General features: G+C 43.9%; 1 protein-coding gene across 1 annotated transcript in view; it reads left to right on the top strand.

Moving 5' to 3' along the window:
- The window catches only part of CROCC (ciliary rootlet coiled-coil, rootletin), a 2,018,646-nt gene that overhangs the window by 644,810 nt on the left and 1,358,987 nt on the right, over positions 1-14,849 (top strand). The gene's annotated exons all lie outside the window — the stretch shown is intronic.

Here is a 14,849-nt window from a genome sequence, read left to right as displayed (position 1 = left end):
AGCGATTTCTACATTTTCTTCATGGGTTTTATTTTTAAATTCATCAAGACATTGTATTTAAATGGAAGCATAACAGCGTTATATGCATATGTCAAAAGATTAAGAAGTAAGCATATGGAATGTAAATTTATGGAGAATTGCATACTTTCAGACGTAGCAATCTAATGAGTCTTGGTTAAAAGATGATGGCATAGGGTATGGCTTGGCAGGTTTCAGATCATTCTGTCGTAATAGAGAAGGAAACTACAGAGGTGATGAAACGGTAATGTATGTAGTAAGCAGCATATCATGTAAACAGAGAGAAATATACTTCCAACAGGAAGTAGTATGTTTAGAAATGATTATTATAAAGACCACTGTCTGTGTTATTTTGGGATATAGATTCCCTCAGTCTCCCAACTAGTTTATGCAAGCTTATGGGAAGAACTGTTGTTACTGAATGTAGATACTATTATTCTAGTTGGTGATCTAAACTTACTAGCAAGGAACTGGACAGTGCAGGATTGTATAATGGGGAACAGGACGCACAGAGCAGTTTTACTCTCTTTGTTAACCTGAAGAAGGTAATTAATGAATCAGCTAGGGACAGATCAGTGTCGGATGTCTTGTCTTCTGGAATACTGTGTTACGGGAATATAAATGTTACAGGCTTGCTAATTTGTTTGCTCCACTGGCTGGTCCAATCAGAGTATCATAGTTCAGGATTGTGAAATTAAGGCTGTTTTGGTAAAGATCAGCTGTGTAAATTTCTGCTACTAGGACCTAATGAGTGATCTAGTACGGAGCAAAAGTGGGAATATATATTATTGATTACAAGAACTAGAAACATGATATAAATGAATGATATTTAGACAGTCCGAATAGATTACTGATAACCACACTTGATGGCTTTATTGACAAGTGGGTGCAAGAAAGATTGTCTGGGTGTTAGTGACAAACAAAAAGCACGGATAATTGTATAAAAAACTGAAAGGATCTGTGTCCTTAGAGAAAAAGAGTGTATGTTGTATAAAATGTTAAGAAGCAGTTATGAAATGAGATGCAACAGTTAGAAATGGCGCATGTGATAAATGTTAAAAATGATAAAACTGGTTTAAGTACCTAAAAAGCCAGAACAAAGTACAGTACAGTTGCTATTCGTAAAATTATATTATTACATAATTTCAGAAGAAAGATAAATGTCTAAGTTAGTGAATCATTTCAAAGAACTGTTTTGTTCTGAAATAGCCAACTGTACAATTCTTATAGGATCAAAGGATCATAGGAGATTACTAGGCTATCCTGATCCAGAGGTCATTTTAAGCCTAGCCATTTCAGCCTAATGTAATACCGTAGAAGTACTAGTCAATACTCAAGATTGCATTTAGCGATGGCTGCCCATGTGCAGGAGGGTTGTGGGCCCGATCTCCGGTAAGAATTTACGGTGTCCCCTCCACTTGTCCAGGTTCCTCTTGAACAGTGTCATAGTGGTGCTCTGTTTCACATGAATTGGCAGCCTATTCCAAAGATGTCTCAGTCGCTGGGAAATAAATCTGTCCCTCCAGTAAATCCTATTTAAGTCACAGACCATGTTTAAGTTCTTGGAAAAGGTAGCCCTAAACCCATTTTATTTACAGATATGCAGCAAGTTCATTAGGTTTGGGCCTTGGGTTGCTGTGTAGGCCAGGCATTAAGTTTGCCCTAAGAAGTCTATATGATATGGAGTATAGTGACAGGGAGTTTAGTCGGTCCGTGTAAGGCACATGCTTGGAGACCCTTGATCTTCTTTGTTAGAAACCTCTGAGGTCTCTGTAATTGTTGCAGGTGCTTAGTATTGTACATACCAAATGGGGTGTTATACTCAACCATTGGCTGGATAAGTGCTGAGTATAGGGGGTTATAACCTCTTTTGCTCTCGAGGTGATGCCATTACTAATCAAATGAGCTACGTGGTAAGCTTTCCTTACAATGGTAGACGCATGGTCAACCTGTGATCCCAAGTCCCTTACCACTTCATGGGTATTAGTATGTTGTTGTTCATTTGGTGTGAAGGAACACTGTTTCTGCTGAAGGGAATGATGATGCATTTCTCTGCATTCAGTTTGAGACCGTGACTAATACACCAGTCATTGGTCTGGGTGAGACCCTCCTGGAGTATACTGACATCATTTGGGGATTCAGTGATTGCTCCTAGTTTGCAGATGTTCATCGTGTTTCACTGTTGCAGTCATGACTGTAGGGTTCTCCCCTGCCGACAGGCAGCCCTCGGTCAGCCAGAATCCCAAAGTCTGGGTCCGGAGTCGGTTGTTCAACTCTGCTCCCTGATGTCAGAGTGCCAGGAGTATAAAGCTGACAACCGACGCCATCTTCTCCAGTCTTTCTTGCCGTGCGGTGAAAGCAGTTCGCAAGTGCCGGTCGGTTGACTCCTGATGAATTTTTCTATATACTTCGGTCCGAAGACTTTCTTCTCCACTCAAAGCTAAATACCCCGTTGGGGAAACTTTTTTCTTGCTCCACTCCGATGTCAGAAAAAGTTAATAATTGTATTTCATGTGGGAAGCAAATACCTGATAAGGATTTTCATTCTTACTGTATTCCTTGCTTAGGCCCTGACCACGACGTAGCTAGTTGTCGGTTTTGTGCTAGATTCAATCAGCGTACAATCAAGCGAAGGTACGATTTTGCTTTTCATTACTTCGGTAGGCGCTTTAACTACAAAATGTCGTCGGATACGGTTCCATCTACCGGAGTTCACAAGCGTCGCAAGGATAAAGACAGGCCTCCGAGGTCCAAATCTGATGATAGCGCACATGTGGAGCCAGCTTCAGGTTCGGCCGTCATCAGTGAGGCGCTTTTGCAGCCCCTGTCGTCGGCCATTTCAGAACCGACGGCCGAAACAGACTCTCATGAGGAGCCAACCAGGCCTTTAAATATCTCTGTTGCAGGACCTTCGGACAATGCTCCTTCGGATGGGTCCGGAGCCGCTGTGCAGGTACCGGCTTCCGAAGGGGTTTTCAGGCCTACTCAGCTTCAAGTAAAGGCAAAGCTAAAGACAAAGGCAAAGACTCCTTCTAAATCAAAGACTTCAGCACAGGCCTCTTCTGAACCGGCTCCCAAGTCACAGAAACAGTTACTCAAGATGGCGGAGGATTTACTCACAATGATTACGGGTTCTCATCCCCTCCAGACAAAAGGCCAAGGCAGGATGTTTATTATGATTTCTCTGATCAGGCTTCTGTTTCCTCAGTTTCTTCTTCTGATCAGGAATATTCTTTCCCTCCTTATGAGGATTCTGATGCGGAAGAATCCATTCCTTCAGCTTCTCCTCCTGAGGATTTTTCTTTTGGGGAAACTCTGCATGAAATGAGGGAACATTTCCACTGGGAGGGACAGGAGTATTCGGAATCTAAGAAAAGACTGAGGGATTTTCTTCTTCTACCCCAACATAGACCCCTGGCTATTCCTCTTGTTTTGGATATTGTGGATGATGCCTTTTCGGAGGCTAATTTAACTCCTGATTCTTTTCCTCCTGCTCCTGTTAAGCCTGATAGGTACTACAGGGGTTCCTGATTCCCATCAGTTTTTATACAAGAATCCTACTGCTGACCCTGAGACCATTTCTCAGGATCCTAAGGGTGTTAAGGCCGCTACTGCCAAAAATCCTATTCCTACTGAAAAGGATTCTCGAGCCTTGGAAAGATGGGGCAAAAAGGTGTACACTTCTGCTACTTTGTCCATTAGGGCTTTAAACTGTCAGTTTCATATGCTTAAATATCAGCAATTTCTCTTATCTGTCTTAAAACAAAAATTTACTTCCATTTCTGCCTGTGCAGAGGATAAGGAATTACATGACTTATTGCATGCCACTGAACAAGTTGGGAAGCATGTTTTACACTGTGGATTTGATGCCTTGGAGGCTTCTTGTAGGGCTGCGGCCTCTGGCACAGTCATTAGAAGACATGCATGGCTAAAGGAACAGAATTTACCTGAACAAGTAAAGGCTAAATTATTGGATGCTCCTGTTCAGCATAATGTTTTGTTTGGATCTAAAGCTGAAGAGGTGATTAAAAAGATGGAGGATAAGGCGAAATCCATGCAAACAGTTAAAGATTTCTTACAAGTACAGCCTCCTAGATTTAGCAGGAATTGGCCATCAAAAAACTGGTCCTTTCCCTCTTCAGACATGCCTCAAAGGGGTAGATATAGATGCTCCAGAGGGAGGCCTCAAACACAGGCTGCTTATAGACCAAGGCAGTGGACTGCTTCTACCCCTAGGGGAGGAGAGGACAGACCACAGTCTCAAAGGAAACAAACTCAATGACTCCCTCGGTTGGGCTGCAGGAACGTCTTGCCTGGAAGCCCCTCTCGGAGGAATACTCTCTCTTTTTTACCAAAATTGGACTCAAATAACCCAGGACAAATGGGTTTTGGATGTGATTTTAAGAGGTTACAAATTCCATTTTCATACTTTGCCAAGGCCAAACGGATGGCCAGACCTTCCAGAACATCAGTGGACGGAGGCCTTAAACCAGGTGGAAGGTCTTTTGGCTATGAATGCCATAGAACTGGTACCTCTTTCAGAGATGGGAAAAGGGTTTTACTCAAGGCTCTTTCTAGTCCCAAGGAAGCAAAATTCATTGGAACCCATTCTGGATCTGTCGGTCTTGAACACCTTTCTAGAGATTCCAAAATTCAAGATGCTTACTCCACAGTAGTTACTCCCAATGCTGTCCAAAGATGCATGGATGGTGACTTTGGATTTAAAGGAGGCATATTTACACATTCCCATCAGGCAGGATCGCAGAAAATACCTCAGGTTCAAGGCCGGATCGAGGCACTTTCAATTCTCTGCGCTGCCCTTTGGATTATCTATTGCGCCCAGGGTCTTCACCAAATGCCTGGCTCCAGTAGTAGCTTACTGCAGACTCAAGGGAATTCAAATTTACCCTTATCTGGACGATTGTCTAATTCAGGCAGACAGCAAGGATGTCTTACTCCAGCATCTAGACTTTGTACAAACCCTCCTCAAATTCCTGGGATTCTCTGTAAACATAAAAAAGTCAAATTTGACACCATCACAACAGATAACTTTTGTGGGTGCTCTTCTAAACACTACAACCCAGATGGCATCTCTGACATCCGAAAAACAATTACAGCTGTCATCAGCTTTCAAAGCCTTGGCAACTCTAACCCATCTATCTGCAAGGAAATTCCTGCAGGCTTTGGGTTATATGGCCTCCTGCATCCTTCTCGTACCATATGCAAGACTACACATGAGGAAAATACAGTGGTACCTAAAAAGTGTATGGTCTCAGCATTACCACAGTTTGGACATACTGATTCCTGTCCTTCCCTGCCTTCAAAAGGAATTTCTTTGGTGGTCCAGGGCATGTGCCCTAAACAAAGGGAAGCCCTTCCGTCTACCTCCTGCCTCTCAAATTCTAACCATGACGCCTCGGATTATGCTTGGGGAGCCCATTTTCAGGGCAATTGTCTGCAGGGCCTTTGGACAAAGGATCAGAAGCACCTGCATATCAACTTAAAGGAAATGTTAGCTGTTCAGAAAGCTCTATTGGTCTTCAGGAATCTCATACAGCCAGGACAACTACTAATACGGACAGATAACACCACAGTTATGTGGTACATAATCAAGCAAGGGGGATCTCATTCCTACCCCCTTTGCAGACTAGCCATGGATTTATGGAACACAGCTCTAACTTGCAATCTGGATCTTCAAGCTCAGTTTCTACCAGGAAAACAAAACTTACTGGCAGACAGTTTGAGCAGAAACCTTTCGGATCCACATGAGTGGATGCTGGATACCAAAATATTCAGGATGATAACAGCAGTATGGGGATGTCCTCACATAGATCTCTTTGCATCCCATCTAAATCATCAGCTGCAGATTTTTTGCACCAGGACATTCCACAGAGAGGCTTGGAAAGTGGATGCCCTGTCATTCAGTTGGAGGAACCTCTCAGGATATGCCTTTCCGCCTCTACCTCTTCTTCCACAAGTTTTATTGAAGATAAAACAGGACAAACCCAAGATGATAATCTTGTTGGCTCTGAATTGGCCTCGGCAGTTTTGGTATCCAACTCTAATAAACCTATGCCTGGAGCCCCCTTGCATTTTACCTCAATCTCCGAACCTTCTGTCCCAACATCAGGGTCAGTTTCTACACTCTCATGTCAGAACTCTCAGCCTGGTGGCCTGTTTAATCCAGGGCCTTTGATTTCTTCTTTCCTACCCAAGCAAGTTATGGATGTCATTTTGGAAGCTAGACGTCCTAGCACTAGATAATCTTATGCGGTAAAATGGAAAAGATTTTGTTCCTGGATGCAGGCTCAGGATTCTGATCCTCTTCTTCCTAACATTACTTTAATTCTACTTTACTTGACGGATCTCTTACATAAGGGTCTCTCTTTCTCTTCCATTAAGATCCATGCTTCTGCTATTTCTGCTCATTATAATACAGACCCTCCCATCTTTTCCCACCAGCTCATGAGACAGTTCCTCAGAGGAGCTAAGAAGTTAAGACCTCCTAGATCTCCTCCTATTCCTGCTTGGGGTCTCAATTATGTTTTGGAAAAACTAACCTTGCCTCCTTTTGAGCCTGCCGCTTCTGCTGACATCAAGTTTTTATCTTGGAAGACAGCTATCCTGTTGGCACTAACCTTATATTATTTTTCATCAAGACAGGGTATCTTTGAGGACTAATCCGACCTTTATGCCTAAGGTGGTTTCCAAAGTGGCTTTAAATCAAACTATCCACTTGCCAACCTTTTTCCCCACTCCTCAAAATAAAGGGGAAAGGATCTTACATTCCTTGGATGTACATCGACAGCTACGTTTTTACCTGAACAGAACCAAGGACATCAGAAAATCTGAACAATTGTTTGTTTCTTATGCTTCAAGTTCCCAAGGTAAAGCCATTTCTAAACAAACCATTTCTAAATGGATTGCTCATGGATTCAGATTTTGTTATTCACACCATGGAAAGCAAATCCCAGGGACCATACGGACTCATTCCACCAGAGCTGCTGCCACTTCTGCAGCCTTCCTCAGGGGAGTTCCTACCAAGGACATTTTGGAAGCTGCAACTTGGAGTTCAGTGCATACTTTCTCTAAGCACTACAGTTTGCCTTTCTACTCTAAGTCTAGGGCAGGCTTTGCCTCTGCAGTCTTGCAGAGCCTTTTAGCCGTCCCTTCTTCTTTATGACCACCTCCCTTTTTTTCAGCTTTGGGATTCTACCCTACAGTCATGACTGCAACAGTGAAACACGATGAACATAGTACAGTTGTGTACACCTACCATAAATGTAGATGTTCGAGTGTCTTCACTGTTGCAGTCTGGGTTTCCCTCCCTCCTGTCCCCTCTTATTTTTACTTTTGTGTGGTTCCTTTTTTCACCGTTCTTCTGAGGTGTATTTGCAAAGGTTTTGGGACCATTTTCATTTTGGGACTCCTGACATCTGGGGCAAGAAAAACTGGAGAAGATGGCGTCGGTTGTCAGCTTTATACTCCTGGCGCTCTGACGTCAGGGAGCAGAGTTGAACAACCCACGCCGGACCCAGACTTTGGGATTCTGGCCGACCGAGGGCTGCCTGCCGGCAGGGGAGAACCCTACAGTCATGACTGCAACAGTGAAGACACTCGAACATCTACATTTATGGTAGGTGTACACAACTGTACTTTGTCTGCAGACTTGGTTAGCCACAACCTTTTAGTTTTGACCTGAACTTCTGAGAAGTATATACCAAACAGCACTGACCCCTGCATTGGTAACAGGTCTGCTGGTTGATGTGGACTCACCCACTTTGATAGTGTGTGTCCGGTTTGTGAGCTAGTTGACAATCCATCTTACAATGAAGGGGTTTTCAGTTTGTTAAGTTTATTGGTAATACCTGAATGTGGACTTATATCAAAAGCCTTTGCCAAGCCAAGGTATGCTGTGTGCACAGATTTGCCCTCATCAATGGCCTTGGTCACACTTTCAAAGAAATCCACCAGATTTAACAGGCAGGGTCTGCCCTTCACCAAGCCAAATTGGGTTGGAGCCAGGGTTTGTAGGTCACCTATGTTTTTATTTATGAGGTCCATAATGATATGTTCCATGGCCTTACAGATGATGCTGGTTAGGCTTTATGGGTCTGTAATTCCCTGTGTCTATTGCTAGGCCACTTTTGTGGAGGGAATAACTGTAGCTGTTCTCCATTCCACAGGAACAAAGCCTTTGGTTAGGCTATAATTGGAGAGGGTACTTAGCAGTGATGCTAGTTCATGTTTTAGCCTGTTTAGAAGACAGCCTAGGATGTCATCTGGTCCCATAAAGGCTGTATTCTTTGCCTTGGACAGGGCTTTGAGGACCTGCTCGGTGGGGGGGGTGTTTGGGGTAGGGTTTGTTGTAATTTAGGAGGGGATAAGGGAGTGACATTTTCACCAAATCTATCCTCTAGCAGGTTCAACTATCTCTGTGGGGTCAGTGTGTATGATACTGTTGGCCACCAGTTCTACACATGCTTAGGTCCTAGCCTTTAGGTTACATATGTAGCTGTAAAAGGCATTATGATTATCCTTGGTGGCAGATAACTAGAAAGAGAACAAATTTTTGTGCAAAAATGAAGTTAGAGAAAGTTGTTTGAAATGGAGGATGTTCATCGTGCATACAGCTGCAGTAATCACAGATGGGTTTTCAGCCGTCAGGGTCCTCGGTCGGCCGAATTCCAAAGTCTTGGTCCGGCGTCGGTTGTCGTCGCTTACTCTTCTGACGTCAGTGAGACCAGAGTATATAAGACACAGCCGACGCCATGTTCTTCAGTCTTTTTTGCCGCGCGGTGCCCGAAGCAGAAGCAGTTCGCAAGTGCCGGTCGGCCAGCTCCTGAATTACGAAAAAATTGGAACCGAAGTCTTCATTAAAGCTAAGTACCCGTTGAAACTTTTCTTGCCTCAGACCGATGTCAGAAAGAGTTAATAATTGTATTTCTTGTGGGAAGCAAATACCACATAAGGATTTCCATTCCCTCTGCATACCTTGTTTGGGCCCAGACCACGACGTCTCGGCTGTCGCTTTTGCTACCTTCAATAAACGACTATTAAGTGTCGGGCGGAGTTCCCAACACTACTTTGGTAAAGCTTTTGATTATAAAATGTCGTCGGACACTCCGACTACCGCTTTGTCCAAAAATGCAAGGAAAAGGACCGACACGCGAGGCCGCGGTCCCCGACACCACGCCAAAACAGGCTACACGTGGTCCGGTTCTCAGCGAGACGCCTTTGCAGTCCCTGACTACCGACGACACTCCTTTGGCGGTGTCTTCTGTACCCGAGACCGCTGGGTCCTCGGCCCTTTCCCAGACTACTACCGAAGCCCCTGCTAATGTAGAGCCTACTAATGTGGACAGGTCCACCTCCACCCATTGTGTATTTAGGCCCTCATCTTCTTTTTCAATTAAGGCCTTTACTAAATCCAAAACAGCCAGGCATCCCACGAGGCCTGTTGCACAGGGCCCATCTTCAGGACCCATGCCTAAAAAACAGATGCTAAAAATGGCTGAGGATTTAATTACTCTTATCAGAGGTTCTCATCCCCCTCCTGACAAGAGGCCCAGAGTGGAGGAAGATTCTCCCTCTTCTGATCAGGGATCCATTTTATCAGAACATTCTGATGCAGAGGAACACTCTTATTCTCCTTTTGAGGATTCGGATGCAGAACAGTCCATTCCTTTGGTATCCCCTCCTGAGGATTTTTCCTTTGGGGAAACCTTGCACACCTTGAGGGAACACTTCCATTGGGAAGGACAAGACTTTTCAGATTCCAAGAAAAGACTTAGGGAATTTCTTTGGTTACCTCAACACAGACCTCTGGCTATACCCCCTGTTTTGGACATACTGGATGATGTCTATTCGGAGGCTTGTCTTAACCCTGATTCTCTGCCTCCTGCACCAGTCAAACCTGATAGGTATTACAGAGTACCCAGCTCTCACCAATTTCTCTTCAAAAGCCATAATGCTGATCCTGAAACCATTTCACAAGGCCCCAAGGGATTGAAGGCCTCCACTGCCAAGAATCCACTTCCTGCAGAAAGGGAATCCAGATCTTTAGAAAGATGGGGTAAAAAGGTATATACCTCGGCCACCCTAGCCATGAGGGCCTTAAACTGTCAGTTTCATATGATTAAATATCAACAGTACCTGTTATCACAATTAAGGAATAAAATGTCTCAACCTGAACAACCAGATTTAAAAGAGTTACAAGATATGATGCATAGTGCAGAGCAAGTGGGTAAACACACCTTACAATGTGGTCATGATGCCCTAGAGGCCTCCAGTAGAGAGGCTGCTACAGGATCAGTCATTCACAGACATGCCTGGCTTAGGGAACAAAATTTGCCTGATCATGTGAAAGCTAAACTTCTAGATGCTCCTTTACAAAAGGATGTACTATTTGGTACTAATGCTGAGGAGATACTATGGAAAATGGAAGAAAAAGCCAAATCTATGCAAACTGTCAAAGCTTTCTTACAGGTCCAACCACCACGTTTTAGCAGAAATTGGCCTTCAAAAAACTGGTCCTTTCCAGCCACTGACAAGCCCCAAAGAGGTAGATACAGACGCACAAGGGGCAGAGGGCAATCTCAAGGATCATATAGAGGCAGACAATGGCAAACTCCAGCACCAAGAGGTGGTGAAGACAGTGCACAACAATACAGGAAGCAAACCCAATGACTCCCTCATTTCCATGCCAAGCAGGTCTCAGCTGGCAGCACCTTTGGGAGGAAACTAGCATTATTTGCAAGCAATTGGCATATTGTCACAACAGACAAATGGATACTGGACATTATAAACAGAGGCTACAAATTTCAATTTCACACTCTTCAAAAATGAGAGGCATGCCAAACCTGCCACAAAATCAAAGGGCAGAGGCACAACTGCAAATTTCAAAGCTCATAAACATGAGAGCTATTCAAAAGGTACCTACGCACCAACAAGGTCAAGGTTTTTATTCAAGACTTTTCTGGTACCAAGGAAAGGAACCGACTGGAGACCCATTTTGGACTTATCCACCCTAAACACATTTCTACTCGTACCAAAATTCAAGATGCTCACATTACAGCAACTTCTTCCCATGCTGGGCAAGGAGTTTTGGCTGGTAACATTGGACCTCAAGGAGGCATACCTGCATGTCCCAATCAGACAAAGCTGCAGAAGATACCTCAGATTTCTTGCAGGTTCAATCCACTATCAATTCTCTGCATTGCCCTTTGGCTTATCTACTGCGCCCAGAGTATTCACAAAGTGCCTGGCATCAGTGATTGCCTACTGCAGACTTCAAGGGATACAAAGTTACCCTTATCTGGACGACTGCCTGATCCAAGCGGACAGCAAACACATACTTCTGGAACATCTGGCATATGTGACACGGTTACTGCTTTCTCTGGGATATACAATCAACAAAGAGAAATCAAGGCTAACACCATCTCAGAAAATAACCTTCCTGGGTGCCAACTTGGACACAAACACCCAGATGGCATATCTTATGCCAGAAAAACAGGGCAACTATCTCAGTACTTCAAAATACTAGCAAAAGTACCAGGCTTACTGCAAGGAAAATCCTGCAGGCTCTGGGATTCATGGCATCTTGCATTCTTCTAATCCCATGTGCAAAGCTGCATATGAGGAAACTTCAATGGTACCTAAAAAATCTATGGTCTCAACACAGTCACAGTTTGGAAACAATTATACCAATAATTCCATGTTTGCAAAAGGAATTTCTATGGTGGGCCCAAGCATGTCAAGTAAACACAGGCCTTCCATTCTGCAAGCCTCAAGCAAAACAAGTCATAACCACAGACGCCTCAGATTACGCCTGGGGGCGCACATGAAGGACAGGTGCATTCAGGGCAGATGGTCCCAAAAGGAAAAGCACCTTCACATCAATCAAAAAGAGATGCTAGCAGTAATAAATGCAATTACAGCTTTCAAGGACTTCCTGCATCCAGGACAATTACTTATAAGAACAGACAACACCACAGTAATGTGGTACATAAACAAACAAGGAGGAACACATTCATACCCCTTGTGCAAACTAGCCATGACTCTTTGGAACTTGGCTCTGGAAAGACAAATCGAACTTCAAGCACAGTACTTGCCAGGATTGGAAAACACACTGGCAGCCAATCTAAGCAGAAATATGACAAATCCACACGAATGGAAATTACATCCTCAGGTGTTTACAGTAATAATCCAAGCGTGGGGGAGGCCAGACATAGATCTTTTTGCCTCCCACAGGAATCATCAATTGGAAAAGTTCTGTTCAAGAACCTTTCATCCAAAGGCCTGGAGAGTGGACGCCCTTTCATTCAGTTGGACAGCATGGACAGTTTACGCATTCCCACCTCTGCCTCTTCTGTCCAAGGTGCTTTTGAAAGCAAGAACAGACAAACCGAGGATGATACTGATTGCTCCAGATTGGCCAAGGCAACACTGGTATCCACTCCTGAGGAGCCTAACACATACTCCTCCCTGGTCCCTGCCTCTAATGCCTCTTCTGCTGACTCAGCACAGCTACAAAATTCTTCACAGTCAGCTAAAAACACTCAATCTCGCTGCATGGAAAATTCCTTAACACCACAACAGACCCTACTCTCCAAGGAGGTGCAGGATGTCATTTTGGAGGCCAGAAGGCCATCTACTAGAAAAGCTTACTCCGCAAAATGGAAGCGGTTTTGCTCTTGGAATGAGAAAAGAGGCCAGGACCCTAGAAAACTGAACTTGCCTCAGGTATTACAGTATCTAGCTGAGCTGCTGAACAGTGGACTTTCCTTCTCCTCCATAAAAATACATGCCTCAGCCATTTCTGCAGAATTCAACACGGATCCCCCTTTATTTTCTCACCCACTCTTACGACAGTTCCTCAGAGGGGCTAAGAATATAAGACCTCCAAGGAAACAATCAATTCCAGCCTGGGACCTTAATTACATACTAGAAAAATTAACATTGCCTCCTTTTGAACCAGCTGCCTCAACAGATTTGCAATATTTGTCCTGGAAAACAGCCTTCCTTCTGGCCATCACTTCAGCTCGTAGGGTTTCTGAACTACAGGCCCTCATGGCGGTGCAGCCCTTCCTCATTTTCCATCAGGACAGGGTTTCCCTTCGTACCAACCCATCATTTATGCCAAAAGTGGTATCCAGGGTAGCCTTAAATCAAGCCATACACCTCCCTACCTTTTTTCCCAATACTCAAAACAAAGGGGAAAGGCTGCTACACTCTTTAGACATCCATAGGCAGCTACGTTATTATTTGGACAGAACAAAGTCCTTCAGGAAATCAGAACAACTTTTTGTGTCCTATGCTGTAGGGGCTCAAGGGAAATCAGTTACAAAACAGACTATTTCCAAGTGGATTGGCCACTGCATACGGTTTTGTTATTCCTATCATGGGAAATCTGTTCCTACAGGTATCAGATCACACTCCACCAGGGCCACAGCTACCTCTACAGCCTTCCTCAGAGGAGTTCCTACCAAAGATATTTTGGAGGCAGCCACTTGGAGTTCTGTACATACCTTCACAAAACACTACCACCTGCCTTTATATTCCAGAACAAGAGCAGGCTTTGCCACTGCTGTTTTGCAGGGCATTCTGGCTCAGCCCAGTTCCTCCTAGTACCTACCACCCTGTGCGTAGCTTTGGGACTCTACCCATCTGTGATTACTGCAGCTGTATGCACGATGAACATAGTACAGTTTTGTACCTACCATAAATGTAGATGTTCGAGTGCTAATACAGCTGCAGTACAGGTTTCCCTCCCTCCTTCCCCACTTGGTAAAGGCATGGGGCCTAACAACCTCTTCATACTACCTGACTGGGTTATCCTGCTATGTTTTATTTGCTTGCCTCCACTGTTTTTGGTTTATATTGCATTGCTTGTATATGTGGATAAGCATTATTTATGTATTGCCTTCCTTTTGGGGGCACCTGACATCTGGGGCAAGAAAGACTGAAGAACATGGCGTCGGCTGTGTCTTATATACTCTGGTCTCACTGATGTCAGAAGAGTAAGCGACGACAACCTTTTTAAATCTGATTTACATGCAATTAAAAATTGTACCAAGGTCTGTATAAAAATAGTCTTGTGCAGTTTTTGGATAGTAGAAATCCTGGTATTATGTTATCGCATTTTACAACATTGGTCGGATCAATATTAGGATTTGGTATTGTCAAGTGCAACTCAAAAAGAATCTCTGGTGTAATGTTGATTGAGACTATTCAAAGACAACATACCCTGATTAGGAATATGTGTTCTTTCATAATTTGAGAGTACAGTAACTTGAACTATACTCACTAAGTTTTCTATAGGATATACATTACTGTATGTAGATAGGAAAACATAGATCACAGAGAACGTGCTATGTCAGGGCTATCCATTCAGTGTTGTAAATTTGTCTCTAAGTAATTTAGTCACGTTGGCTCATGTCACCAAAAATGGAAACAATTATTTGCTAGAGATAAATAGGTTGAGGCCATGGCCTACATTGACCTACACCAGGGACTTCTGCATAAGGTGGAAGTGATCTGTATGCCCCTGCCATAAAGCCCAGCCACCCTTGGTCAATAAGTTACTGTCTGTTGGATGCAAAACCAATCAGCCTACCAGTAATGAATTAAGGATTGCTACACTGAGTACAAGGTCACTGAAAGGACTCAGCTTGGAAGTGGATGACATGTTAGTAAGGAGAAAACTGGATATCCTATGCATCCAGGTAGATAAGGTAGAAGGGCAGTGCAGCAAAGCTTGGCTTGGTATCCAGAGTCTGCTACTCAGGGGTAGGACAGACTAGAATTGATGTGGGAATTGTGGTGAAAGA

This window comes from Protopterus annectens, chromosome 2.part0 (genome assembly GCF_019279795.1).
Source record: "Protopterus annectens isolate FY-2018-M chromosome 2.part0, PAN1.0, whole genome shotgun sequence".
NCBI lineage: Eukaryota > Metazoa > Chordata > Ceratodontiformes > Protopteridae > Protopterus > Protopterus annectens.
The sequence above is the reverse complement of the archived record's forward strand: the minus strand, read 5'-3'. Positions and strand labels throughout refer to the sequence as shown.